The sequence below is a fragment of the Cavia porcellus genome, unplaced genomic scaffold, assembly GCF_034190915.1.
Source record: "Cavia porcellus strain 051 isolate PalLab524CR breed Dunkin Hartley unplaced genomic scaffold, mCavPor4.1 scaffold_19, whole genome shotgun sequence".
NCBI classification, from domain to species: Eukaryota; Metazoa; Chordata; class Mammalia; order Rodentia; family Caviidae; genus Cavia; species Cavia porcellus.
This window is the reverse complement of record NW_026947502.1, coordinates 1,681,802-1,692,458: the sequence shown is the minus strand read 5'-3', so window position 1 is coordinate 1,692,458 and position 10,657 is coordinate 1,681,802.

Genomic DNA, 10,657 nt, shown 5'->3' with positions numbered 1-10,657 from the left:
CATGGTGTCCTCGCAGCACCGCTGATGCAGGGCCCGGCGCAGGGCTGAGGCAGGTGTGAGGAGGAGGAGGCGCAGGGACTGACCACGCGGTGTTTCAGACAGGCGCTACAGTTCCAAGAATATGTTTTCTAAAAGAGTTCCCAAGAGTTTGACTCCAAAACCAATGCAATAAATGACTTTCTGTGGTGAAAAGAAAGGAAAGTTAAAACCAGTTCCCACGCACGGCGCCCGCGGGCCCCTGGACACTGTTATCAGTCATCTGAGTCCGTAACCAGCACCGAGGCCCAACAAAGCACTGCGGGCTGTTCCGTGGGGCTGCGGAGGTTTTATGGGATCCCTTTGCTAATTAAAATTCACTCTTCCAGACGGCTGTGATCTTTAGTGTCTGATGCACCTGAAAAATATCTCTTGACATTTAAGCCATGCTCGCTGGGACGGTACCAGAAGCAGTAATAAGCCACAAATTCCACTCAAAATGAAAATGCTAAATTTTGTGTTTGGGGCTTGATTTGAAGGGCAAGGATACTCAAATCCCTAAGGTTTCTCATTAATCCAGTAACACCCAAAGAGAGCGTCCCTCTCCCTGTCCTTGGGATGACACAGCCATCTACCCAAGGCACTGCCAGTCCTGAAACTTGAAGCTGCCATATGACAAGTCACGTTTTTACTCTGCACAATTCAAGATGCTGTCGTGGCAGGCTGGCACCTGGATGGCTCATAGTTGGAGAAGGAGCAGGACCATGCAAGGTCAGCAGGCTGAAGGGCAGCGCCTCCAGCCGTGCTGCAGCTCAGCCCGGGGCTCACAGAGGCACTCAGCAGCCACCTTGGCCCAGAGTTCCTGGTCCCTAAAGAGAATGTGCAAGCCTGGGGGAAACAACACGTCTCCTTGTTGCTAGATCAGCAAGCTTCCATGTGTTGCCCTGGCATTTCAGCTGCCCACACAGGATGTTCTCGGGACATCCTCTGGCACCCAGCAGAGAGCCCCACAGCAGAGTGGGAATGCTTTGTGCACCTGATAACGCCCCTCCACTTATGGAGACCCAAGCCATGCACTCCTGACCAAGCTGACTTTCAAGGTGTCTAACGTGAAGGCCCCCAACCTCCTCCCTTTCCTTAGCTTTGCAGGAGCAGCTGTCACACCAACTACCCGTTCCCAAATGCCATAGTTTGTCCTCCCCAAACCAATGCTAGGGCTTAATTCCTCAAGACAGCCACATCGGGAGGCAGCATCTGGGGCGAGGTCTTCAGGCCACGGTGGCAGAGCCCTCATGGATGGATCAGTGTGTTTCTCGCAGGAATGGGCCAGCTACAGAGGCAGTTCAGCCCTTCTCTCTCTCCCACACATGCTCATTTGTCCTTCTGCTTCCTCGTGAGTTCATCGAAGCTGTTGGAGGTGAACAGAAACTGAAAAGACACAAGTGCCTTCTACCTCCAGAACCATGGACCCAAATAAACCTTTTTTCTGTAGAAATTACCCTTTCCCCAGTGTTCCATTATAACAACAGAAATGGACAAAGACATCAACCTCTGCTGATGGCATCACCTTGGTGGTGGCAAACCGTTCAGAGCTTCCAATGGTACAAACAGCCCACTGCATCATGTGTGCCATGGGTTCATTGCCACTGCCCCAAACCCAGCACCCGTTGGGGAATCTCCTCCTGCTGTACCCGCCAACCGAGGGAGACCAGCCAGCTCCTCCCTGGGGCACACCCGCCACCACCCTTGAGCAGGCGGCCCTGACAGACCACACTGTCTCCGCGGGGAGCAGAGGAGGAGCAGTCCACTCACAGTGGTGAGGTGGGGGCAGGAAGGCAAGAGAACACATCCCCAGTGGTCTGGAAAACCACCATGGAGCTCCCTGTCGCACCAAGCCCAAAGCCATGGGTGCCGTGGGGAGGGGCAGCCACAGAGCAGAGGGGATCTTCCCAGAAGGTCGGGAATCGGGTCAAGGAAACACAGGCTTTATTCCTATTGCTTCTGCTGGGAGGCTGCCAGAGAGCAAAAATCTTGCAGGAGAAAGGGTCAGAGGTCAAAGGGCAGAGCAAGGGCTGGCCCACCAAGGGGGCAGGAGGCAACGGCAAAGGAGAGAGATGCTCCGAGAATCCGGCACGCGGAGACAGGTGGCAACCCATCAGCCCCAGCTTCTCCAACTCGGTGCCACCCGGAGTCTGCTCTGTCACCTGCCCTCTTGTTCTGTTACCTGGCTTGGGCTGCCATAACTGAATCCCACAGACCCGTGGCTGGTGGATCACAGACGTGCAGGCTGAGAAGTCCAGAGTCAAGATTCTCTTTCTCACCCACAGCAGGTGCCATCTGGGGTATCCACACATGGCGAGTGACTGAAAGGGCTGCCCCCTGGGCCTGTTAGTAAAAGCAGTAGTCCCATCTGTGCAGGCTCTGTGGTCACCCCCAAGTCACCTCCTAAACAGCCACCCAACCTGTCATGTTGGTAACTAGGCTTCAACAGGTGAGTTTAGGGACACCAGATCACACCAGTGTTACCTGTCTGTAAACTAAAACTCGTCTGAGGAATATGTGCAGAAGCTCGAGGTGGGAGCATCTCAAGCTGGATGCTAGCGCCCGCCACCGCCCTCCCCTCCCCAAGTGTAGCCGCTGCTCACTCGATAGGTGCCTGGGGCCTGATGTGGCCAGCCTCCCTCAGGGGAGGCAGAACAAAGTGGCCCAATCGGGCGGTCCCTGCTGGGGAGAGTCCTGCACCATCCATGTACATCACAGCCCCCAACCCTCAGTTTGCTCTCTGCAAAGTTACCTGCTGTCAGCTGGAGCTGAAAAATATTATTTCCCTCAACTCTTTTTTTTTTAAATACAGGGAGTTGAATTCGGGGCGTCCCATGTGCCAGTGCTCTACCTCTGAGCTACATCCCTGGCCGTTTTCATTTTATTTTGAGACAGGCTTTCATGAAGTTGCCCAGGCTGGCCTTGAACTTGTGATCCTCCAGCCTTAGCTTCCCCAGTAGTTGGAATTACAAGTGTATGCCACCATGCCTGGATTGTCCTAATCCAAGAGAAAGACCACATGCACATAATTTTTATTACTGTACATTGTTCTAATTGTTACATTTATTAGTAGTAATTACTATGCCCAATTTATAAATTGGTGTAGGTGTGCACATACAGGGAAAAACATAGTCTATGTGGAGGTCAGTTCTAGTCCCAGCTTCGGGCATCGCTGGGGGTCTCAGAGCGCATCCTTCTCACATGCAGAGGGCACCTGTAACATTCTCCCTTCCTGTATTTTTATTAGTGCACGTTTGCAGCACATAATGACCACACTCATCGTGGGGAGATGGTGTGTGCACTTGGCACATTTTCTTTCTTCGCCCCCGTCCCTGTCTTCCCCTCTCCCTCCATCTCCAGGTCCCCTTCCCTTTTGCAAAAAAGCACCACGACACTATTCTGAGCGACTGGAGGCTGATGAGGGGCAACCATGACAGAAGCCACAGCACAGGTCTAAGATGCCAACCCCGGCCCCATCTTTCCCTGCCTCCAGCTGCCAGCCTCCCGGACTCAAGGAGGGTGAAACAGTGGCCTTAGAAATCCCTTGCAAAATATTTGCAGGCGTTGTGTTAGGCATCCCATTTCATTTTTTCCAGTGTTTTCTTTGGAACGAAGAAAGGCAATTGATTTTTATTTATTGATCATGTATCAAGCAACTTGCTAAACTACCTTATTAATTCTACTTAGCTGTGAACTTGGGAATGCTCTGTTTACACAGTCATATCACTAGGCAGCAATTACCTCTTGGCGTCATTTTATCAATCATTATGCAGCAGATTCCCGTTCCTTCTTTGTCAGCACTGTCCAGACCTCCCCGCTCCAGGATAATATCGAATGGAAGGGCACCTGGACATCCAGTCACAACCCCAGCTGGCTAAGGACTACTTCTGGCATTTCACCGCAAGTGTAATGTTTGCAATACATTGTTAGGGTGCATTCTCTTGTATTCTTAATTCTCTGAAAATCTGGTTGCTTATTATAAAGAGCATGAGTCAGCTTTTGAATTTTATGAGTTACTCCTCTGCATCTATTGAGGCTATCATCTGCTGTTTTCTCCCTCTATTATTAACATGGTGTCTTGGTCCATCTTCCGTCACAACAGGCGAATCCCTGAGGCTGGTATTTTATAAAGAAAAGAGGTTTATCCTGGCTCACAGCTCTGGAAGTGCAAGGGCACAGCGGCAGCATCGGTCTGATGAGGGCTGCAAGACTGCAAGCTAAGGGGCAAGCAGGGAGGCGGGGAGAAGAGCCACGTGGCAGAAGAGAAGCAGGAGAAACCCAAGGAGGCTGAACTCGCCTTACAGCGCCCCTCGGAGTGAGACTCACCCGCCGAGGACAGCGAAGGACCACGTGGGCTCCGCTCTCTCACCTGACAGCCCTTAAAGCATGTTCCGGGGACAATCAATGTTCAACATGAGTTTCGGTCGAACTGCAGCAGGCACAGAGCTCACTGCAGACTCTTCAGTGGGAAACCCCCGTGTGCCTCTAGGCTGCCACCGTGCTGGACGCTGGGGTCTGGCTTGGCTCTCAGAGGCTCAGTCCCCAGCCGTGGCACCACCGGACGGAGATGGAAACTTAAAGCCGTGGGGCGAGCTGGAGAGAGCAGGCCGCGGGATGCACCCTGGAAGAAGGTGTTTCTTCTCCAGCCTCTCCTGCCGGCTCACTCTCTCCTCCCTGGTCACCATACACAGCCGCATCCATCGCACACTCCCTACCGTGATGGACTGCCTCCCTTCAGGCCCAGAAGCAAGGGCCAGGTGACCATGGACTGATACTGTGAGCCAAAGTAAACCTCCCTTGCTTAGAGTGCAGGATTTTTTTTTAAGGCCTTGCACATGCTGGCTTATTTACGTTCTCATTTTTGGGATAAAATACCCAACATCTATAACTCTGAGAAAAGTTTTATTTTGGCTCACAGTTTTTAGTGGGCTCAGTCCATAGACAGCGGGCCGCAAGGCCAGGGTGCTATGGCAGAGGGGAAATGGCTCATGGCTTGACGATGGGAATCAGAGTGATCAGGGCAGGAGAAGGGAGACAAACCCTTCCAGGCCACCTCCCCAGTGACCCACCTCTTCTGACCAGGCTTCACCTTCCAAGTCACTTCGGTATAAACCCAACAGTGGACAAATCCACTGTGATGGCACACTGCCGCGATCTGATCACCTCACAGAAGCCCCACTATGAGCACGTGAGGATTTGGGAGGACGTCTAGATAGAAACCATAACACGGCTAAGGGTCCACTCCACCACCAAGCTATACCCCCAGCCCCAAAGATGTTTTAAACTTACCTCAGTCCATTGTTTTCTTTGGGAAAGACTTTTTATTCATGATTGAATTTCATTAATTACTGGATCATTTAGCTAGATATCTATTTATCATTGAGCCAACTTTCCTTAATTGTAATTTTTTTTTTGTCTTTTTCCTTTTTATCGGTACCAGAGATCAAACTCACAACTGCCTGCTTGCAAGGCAGGCGCTTATGCTGCTGAGCTAAATCCCCAGCCCCTATTTTTTTTCTTACTTGTATTTTTTTAGATGTTTTTAAAATGTTTTGAATTTACTGGCACCAAATCACCCTCATTATTTTCAGTGCCTTTTTTGGGGAGAATGTTTAAAAGTTTTTATTGGTACATGTTTGCAGTACATAATAATATTCATTGTGAGAAACTGATAAACTGTACATGTGCATAACATATTTTTTGCTAGCATCAGATTTATTTATTTTTCTTGCTTTATATCCTTTTAAACTACCATATCTGAAGTTTATAACGTTTTGGGATGCATATTTGTCTTTTTTACAGCTTTATAGAGAAATGTTTCATATACCATAAAGTTCACCCACTTAAAGTATACAGCTCGGTAGTTTCTAGTATATTCACAGAGTTGTGTGACCATCAGAACCATTTCATTTTAGGCCTTTTCAGCAGCCTTAAAAGAAATATGAAGAGTCACTCCTTATTTTTGTTCCCCCCTTACCATCTGAGGCTGGTTTTTACTGTTATATGTTTACATGGTCCGGAGACCAAATAACACTGAAAAGCATAAAACAGGTGTAAAAATACACAGAACTGACACTCCCACAGATCCCCATCTTCCCTCCCTTCATAGACAAACCATTTCATTAGTTTTCTGTTTTCTGTGTTTCTTTATGCAAATACAAGAGAATGCAAGTATATTTGCTCCTGCTTTCTACCCTTTCTTTGCAGAAAGGTACCAAAATTTATACAGGATTCTGCACTTTCCTTTTTTACTTACTGTATCCCACTTGTACATCTTCATTTTTTCTTGCGTTTGCAGCTCATGTGTATTTAATCAGCTCCCTATTGACAGCCCCTCGGCTGGTTGCCAGGCTGTTGCTATTACAGACAATGCTGTGGTACAAGGCTTTGTGCACAGGTCATTTAATACTGTGACTTCCTATCTGTAGGATAGATTCCCAAAGGTGGAACTGCTGGATCCAAAGGTGTTTTAAATAAGCAATGCCAAACTAGTCTCCATCAAAAATGTAAAATTTTGCATTCTCCACCACCAAACCTACTTCCTCACAGTCCCAGCAGCTACACATTTCAGCTGCTGGACTTCTGCCAATATGATTTGTGAGAGATTGTGCTTAAGGGCAGTTTCATTTGCATTTCTTTTAATATGTCTGAGGTTGTGCAGCTCTTGATGTTTAAGGACTATTTGCTTTTCTTCTCTGTGGATTGTCTGCTTCTTTCTTTTGCCCAGTTTTCTATTAAGTTCTTAGTTTATTACTGTGACAAAATATCTGAGATAAATTAAAAGTGGGAAAGATTTATTTTAGCTTGTAATTTCGGAGGTTCCAGTCCACAGTCGCGTGGCAGCAAACTGCGGCAGGAGCAGGTGTCGGAGGAAAGCTGCTCGCCTCAGGACGGCAGGAAGCAAACAGGCGAGGGCAGCAGGCCCCAGTATCTCTTCAAGGACGCACCCCAGTAACCCCGATGCCAGCCCTGAAGGGCCCACCACCTCCCACCTGCACCATAGGCTGGGCACCAGGCCATCTATACACAAGCCTGTGGGGGACGTTTAAGACCCAAACCATAACACCTGCAGGTGTAAAATCTCAGTTTACGTCATCTGTTGTTATATGACAAGCTGCCTCAAAACGTAGTGGCAACAATAATTTAGGATTCTTCCTAAACTATTGGGCTGAATGGCTCAGCTGCAAGGTCCTTCCACTCCAGCTCCGTCTAGTGGGGACCGCATTCCACCAACAGCTGGGCTGAGCCAGGTGGCCAAAAGAACGCGCTCACATCCAGAGCTCTAGCACTCTTCTGTCGGATTCTTCCATCAGCCGCCTGGGCCTCCTCAAGGCACCGCAGTCTCAGGGAAGTCTCGGAAGCTCCCGTCCACTTAGTGTCTGGATTCGGAAGTTGTGGGACTTCTCTTCTGCATTCTGTTGGCGAGTCCCAAGGCCAGCTCGAGTCAAGAGGCAGGGGACGGACTCCACCCTGGACAGGAGGAGTCTGTAGGGTACTGGGAAGGAAAGCGCTGGCCACAGGCAGTGGCCGTTCCCAGCTCCGTGATTGATTGATTAACAAGAAATAACTGTGTGCGATTAGTGAGAAATAGTGCTTGCCAGTTTGTCATCTGTCACAACTTTGCAGATGTTTGACTGCACATACACACCACAAAGGGCCTCGTTAGACGTTTTATTTTCAAGCAGTTACAATTCATTGAAGCTGTAGCCAAACTACAGGAAGACCCACGTGTACCCTCAGACGCTTGCTCCATGATAACGTTTTATGTAACCAAAGTACACGCCTAAGCCATCAAGATGGCACTGGCATCACATGTGTCTTTTTATCACAATGTGGATCCACACAACCACCACAGAAATGACGATCTGAGGCCCTAGCTCCACAGAGGTCACTCTCCAGGGCTCCCCACCCAACCCTCCAGCACCCCTCCTACCATCCTAAACCCTGGCAACCACTGATCTGTTTTCCATTGTTTTCAGAGGGCTCAGCAGTGGCCCCCAGTGAGAGGTGCCCACTCCTAATCCCTGGGATCTGCAAGCCAACCTTGCATATCGCCTTAGTCTGGCTTCTGTGGCTTCCACAAGGCACCAGGAATGGATAACGTCTCGTGGTCCTGGGGATTTGAACCCCGGGGCACTCTGCCACTGAGCTATATCCCCGTCCTCTTTGTTTTTTCATTTTGAGACAGGGTCTCACTAAGCCACTCAGGCAGGACTTGAACTTGTAACCCTCCTGCCTCAGCCTAAGTGCTAGGGCTGCAGGTGTGCGTGAGCACTACCACACCCATTTAGAGAACCGACAGCCTTGAAAGAGCAGAGATCTGTTTTGGCTCTCAGTTCTAAAGGCTGCGAAGTCCAAGCTGGGCAACCCTACGTGTTGAGGGTTTTGTGTTGCTTCAACTCATGGCAAAAAGCAGAAAGGAAAGTGAGTGCGTGGGCAGAGACAATGCCAGAGGGGCTGCCCGCTTCCTGCCCTCCTCTTGCTGGACCTGGTGCAGTCCCTCAGGAGCAGGAGCCCACTCCCTCCAGTGTCTGATCACAGTGTGTACTTCGCAGCCTGTGTAAGATCTTTCCAACTGCAACCAAGTGAAGACTCTGGAGGAAAGGTTGTCCGGAAATTAAGGGGAGTCCAGTGACAGCACCGCTTGCGAGAGAAAGGCAGAGGACCATGTCAGACACAAACACACAGAGAGGAGAAAGCAACAGGGACAGGCGAGCCCAAGCTGCAGGATCATCTAAAAGCCAGGAGGCGGAGGACGGAGGCCGCTTGGAGAGAGGCGTGGAACAGCTCCCACCTCAGAACTTGTGGGGTGCCAGCCCAGCAGACAGCTCAGTTCAGACTCCGGCTCCAAAACTGTAAGAGAATATATTTCTTTTGTTTTATTCACCAACTTTGTGATAATGTATTGCAGCAGCCCAAAAAAACGAACATCAGCCCCATAATTTTGACATTCTGAGAATGTTATAAAAGAGAAATCGTATAGCACATGACCTTTCGAGACTGGCTTCTCCCCCCATAATTCCCAGGAGAGCCACCCAGGTCGTTAGTGTGAAATAGTCCATTTCATTGTGTGGAGTAGCATAGTTCCCACTGGGGACTCTTTTGGTTGTTTCCAGTATTTGGCTATTACTAACTCAGCTGGTATGAACAGTGAGGTACAGGTTTTGTGCAGAGCTAAATGTTCATGTCTCTGGGACAAATATGATAAGTATATGTTTTAGTTTTAGTTAAAATTTTAAAAACTGCTAAACGACTTCCCAGAATAGCTATGCTACTTCCTATGGCAATGTGTAAGCAGCCACCTTTCCCTGCATCCTCAATTGGTATGATAACTATTTTTCTGAGTGAGTACGTTTCCCTAATGTCTGGTCATCTGGTCAGCTTCCCATGACTGTGACAGAACACCTGAGAACCAACTTCAGAGGAAACTCATGGTTTCGGAAGTTTCTGTGCTTGGCCCCGTTGCTGTAGGCCCATGGTGGCCACTGCATCATGGCAGAAATTCATGGCAGAAGGGTCTTGCTGACCCCATGGTGGCCAGAAAGCAAGGGAGCAAGGGCTGGGGTCCCGGCCCCCACGGCTGCAGCCCCAGCGACCTCACTGTCTTCCCCCGCCCCACTCCCTAGGTCTCCATCCCTCCCCAACAGTCGCAGGCCGGGAGCCATCAACACGTGTGCTGTGGGGGCCACTCCAGACGCTCCCCACGGCACTCAGGGGTGGCTTTTTGTGGTTCGTTTTGTTTTGTTGTGTTTTGTTTTCATTTAATGTTGTTAATCATCTTTCCATGTGTCGTCCCCACCCATATATCTTCTCCAATGAAGTGTCTCTTTCTGTGTTTTGCACATTTTCTTTTTCTTTTCTTTTCCTATGTTGTGATCTCACTGTGATAATTTTTTTAAATTTTATCTTAAAGAGAATAAAACCAAACAAAATAAAACAGGATAAAGCCAATCAAAACAAGATGATGAAAGTGATACAGGACTTCAAAACAAGACATTAGGAAATCAACAATGGCTACCATAATATATCTTGCCATCTTCAAAATAGCTGTCCAGATCATCAGACACAGGCATGTAAAGTTAATCAAATAGTACAAGAACTATCTGTTATCTGTTCAGAAATTCCAGCTGTGTAACTTCTGATGTCTTCCATGAACTTGTTCTGTGTGGGCTAGAGGTCTGAGATTCTATTTTGCTCGTCTGGACATTTTCCTCTGTTCCCTGGAATCAGCCCGCTGCTGCGCCCGTTACTTCCTGCACTGGCTGCCAATCCCTGAGCATCCAGGTTCCTCCCATCCAGGCTCTGGGCGTGGTGGAGAGGTCCTAGGCGGTGGTTCACCAATGCCCCGGATGGCGGTGGGGCCTCGGGGCACTGCTTCTTCTCTGGGCTGGCGCTGAGCTCACTGGATCTCTCGGCTGCTGGCGTGTAACCTGAGAACGTGGCTTCTTCTAGTAACTCTGTTTGTTCACAGGCTTGGTTCATCTCTGATATTTCTTTGCGGATTTTCTGTCTAGTTGATCTGTCTCTCTGTGACAGTAGGCGACTGAGGTCTCCCATTGCAGCTGTGTCGTTGCTCACTTGACTTTCCATGTCTGCTGTCTAGTGTAGTCAGGTGCTCCTATATTAGGTGCTTAGATAT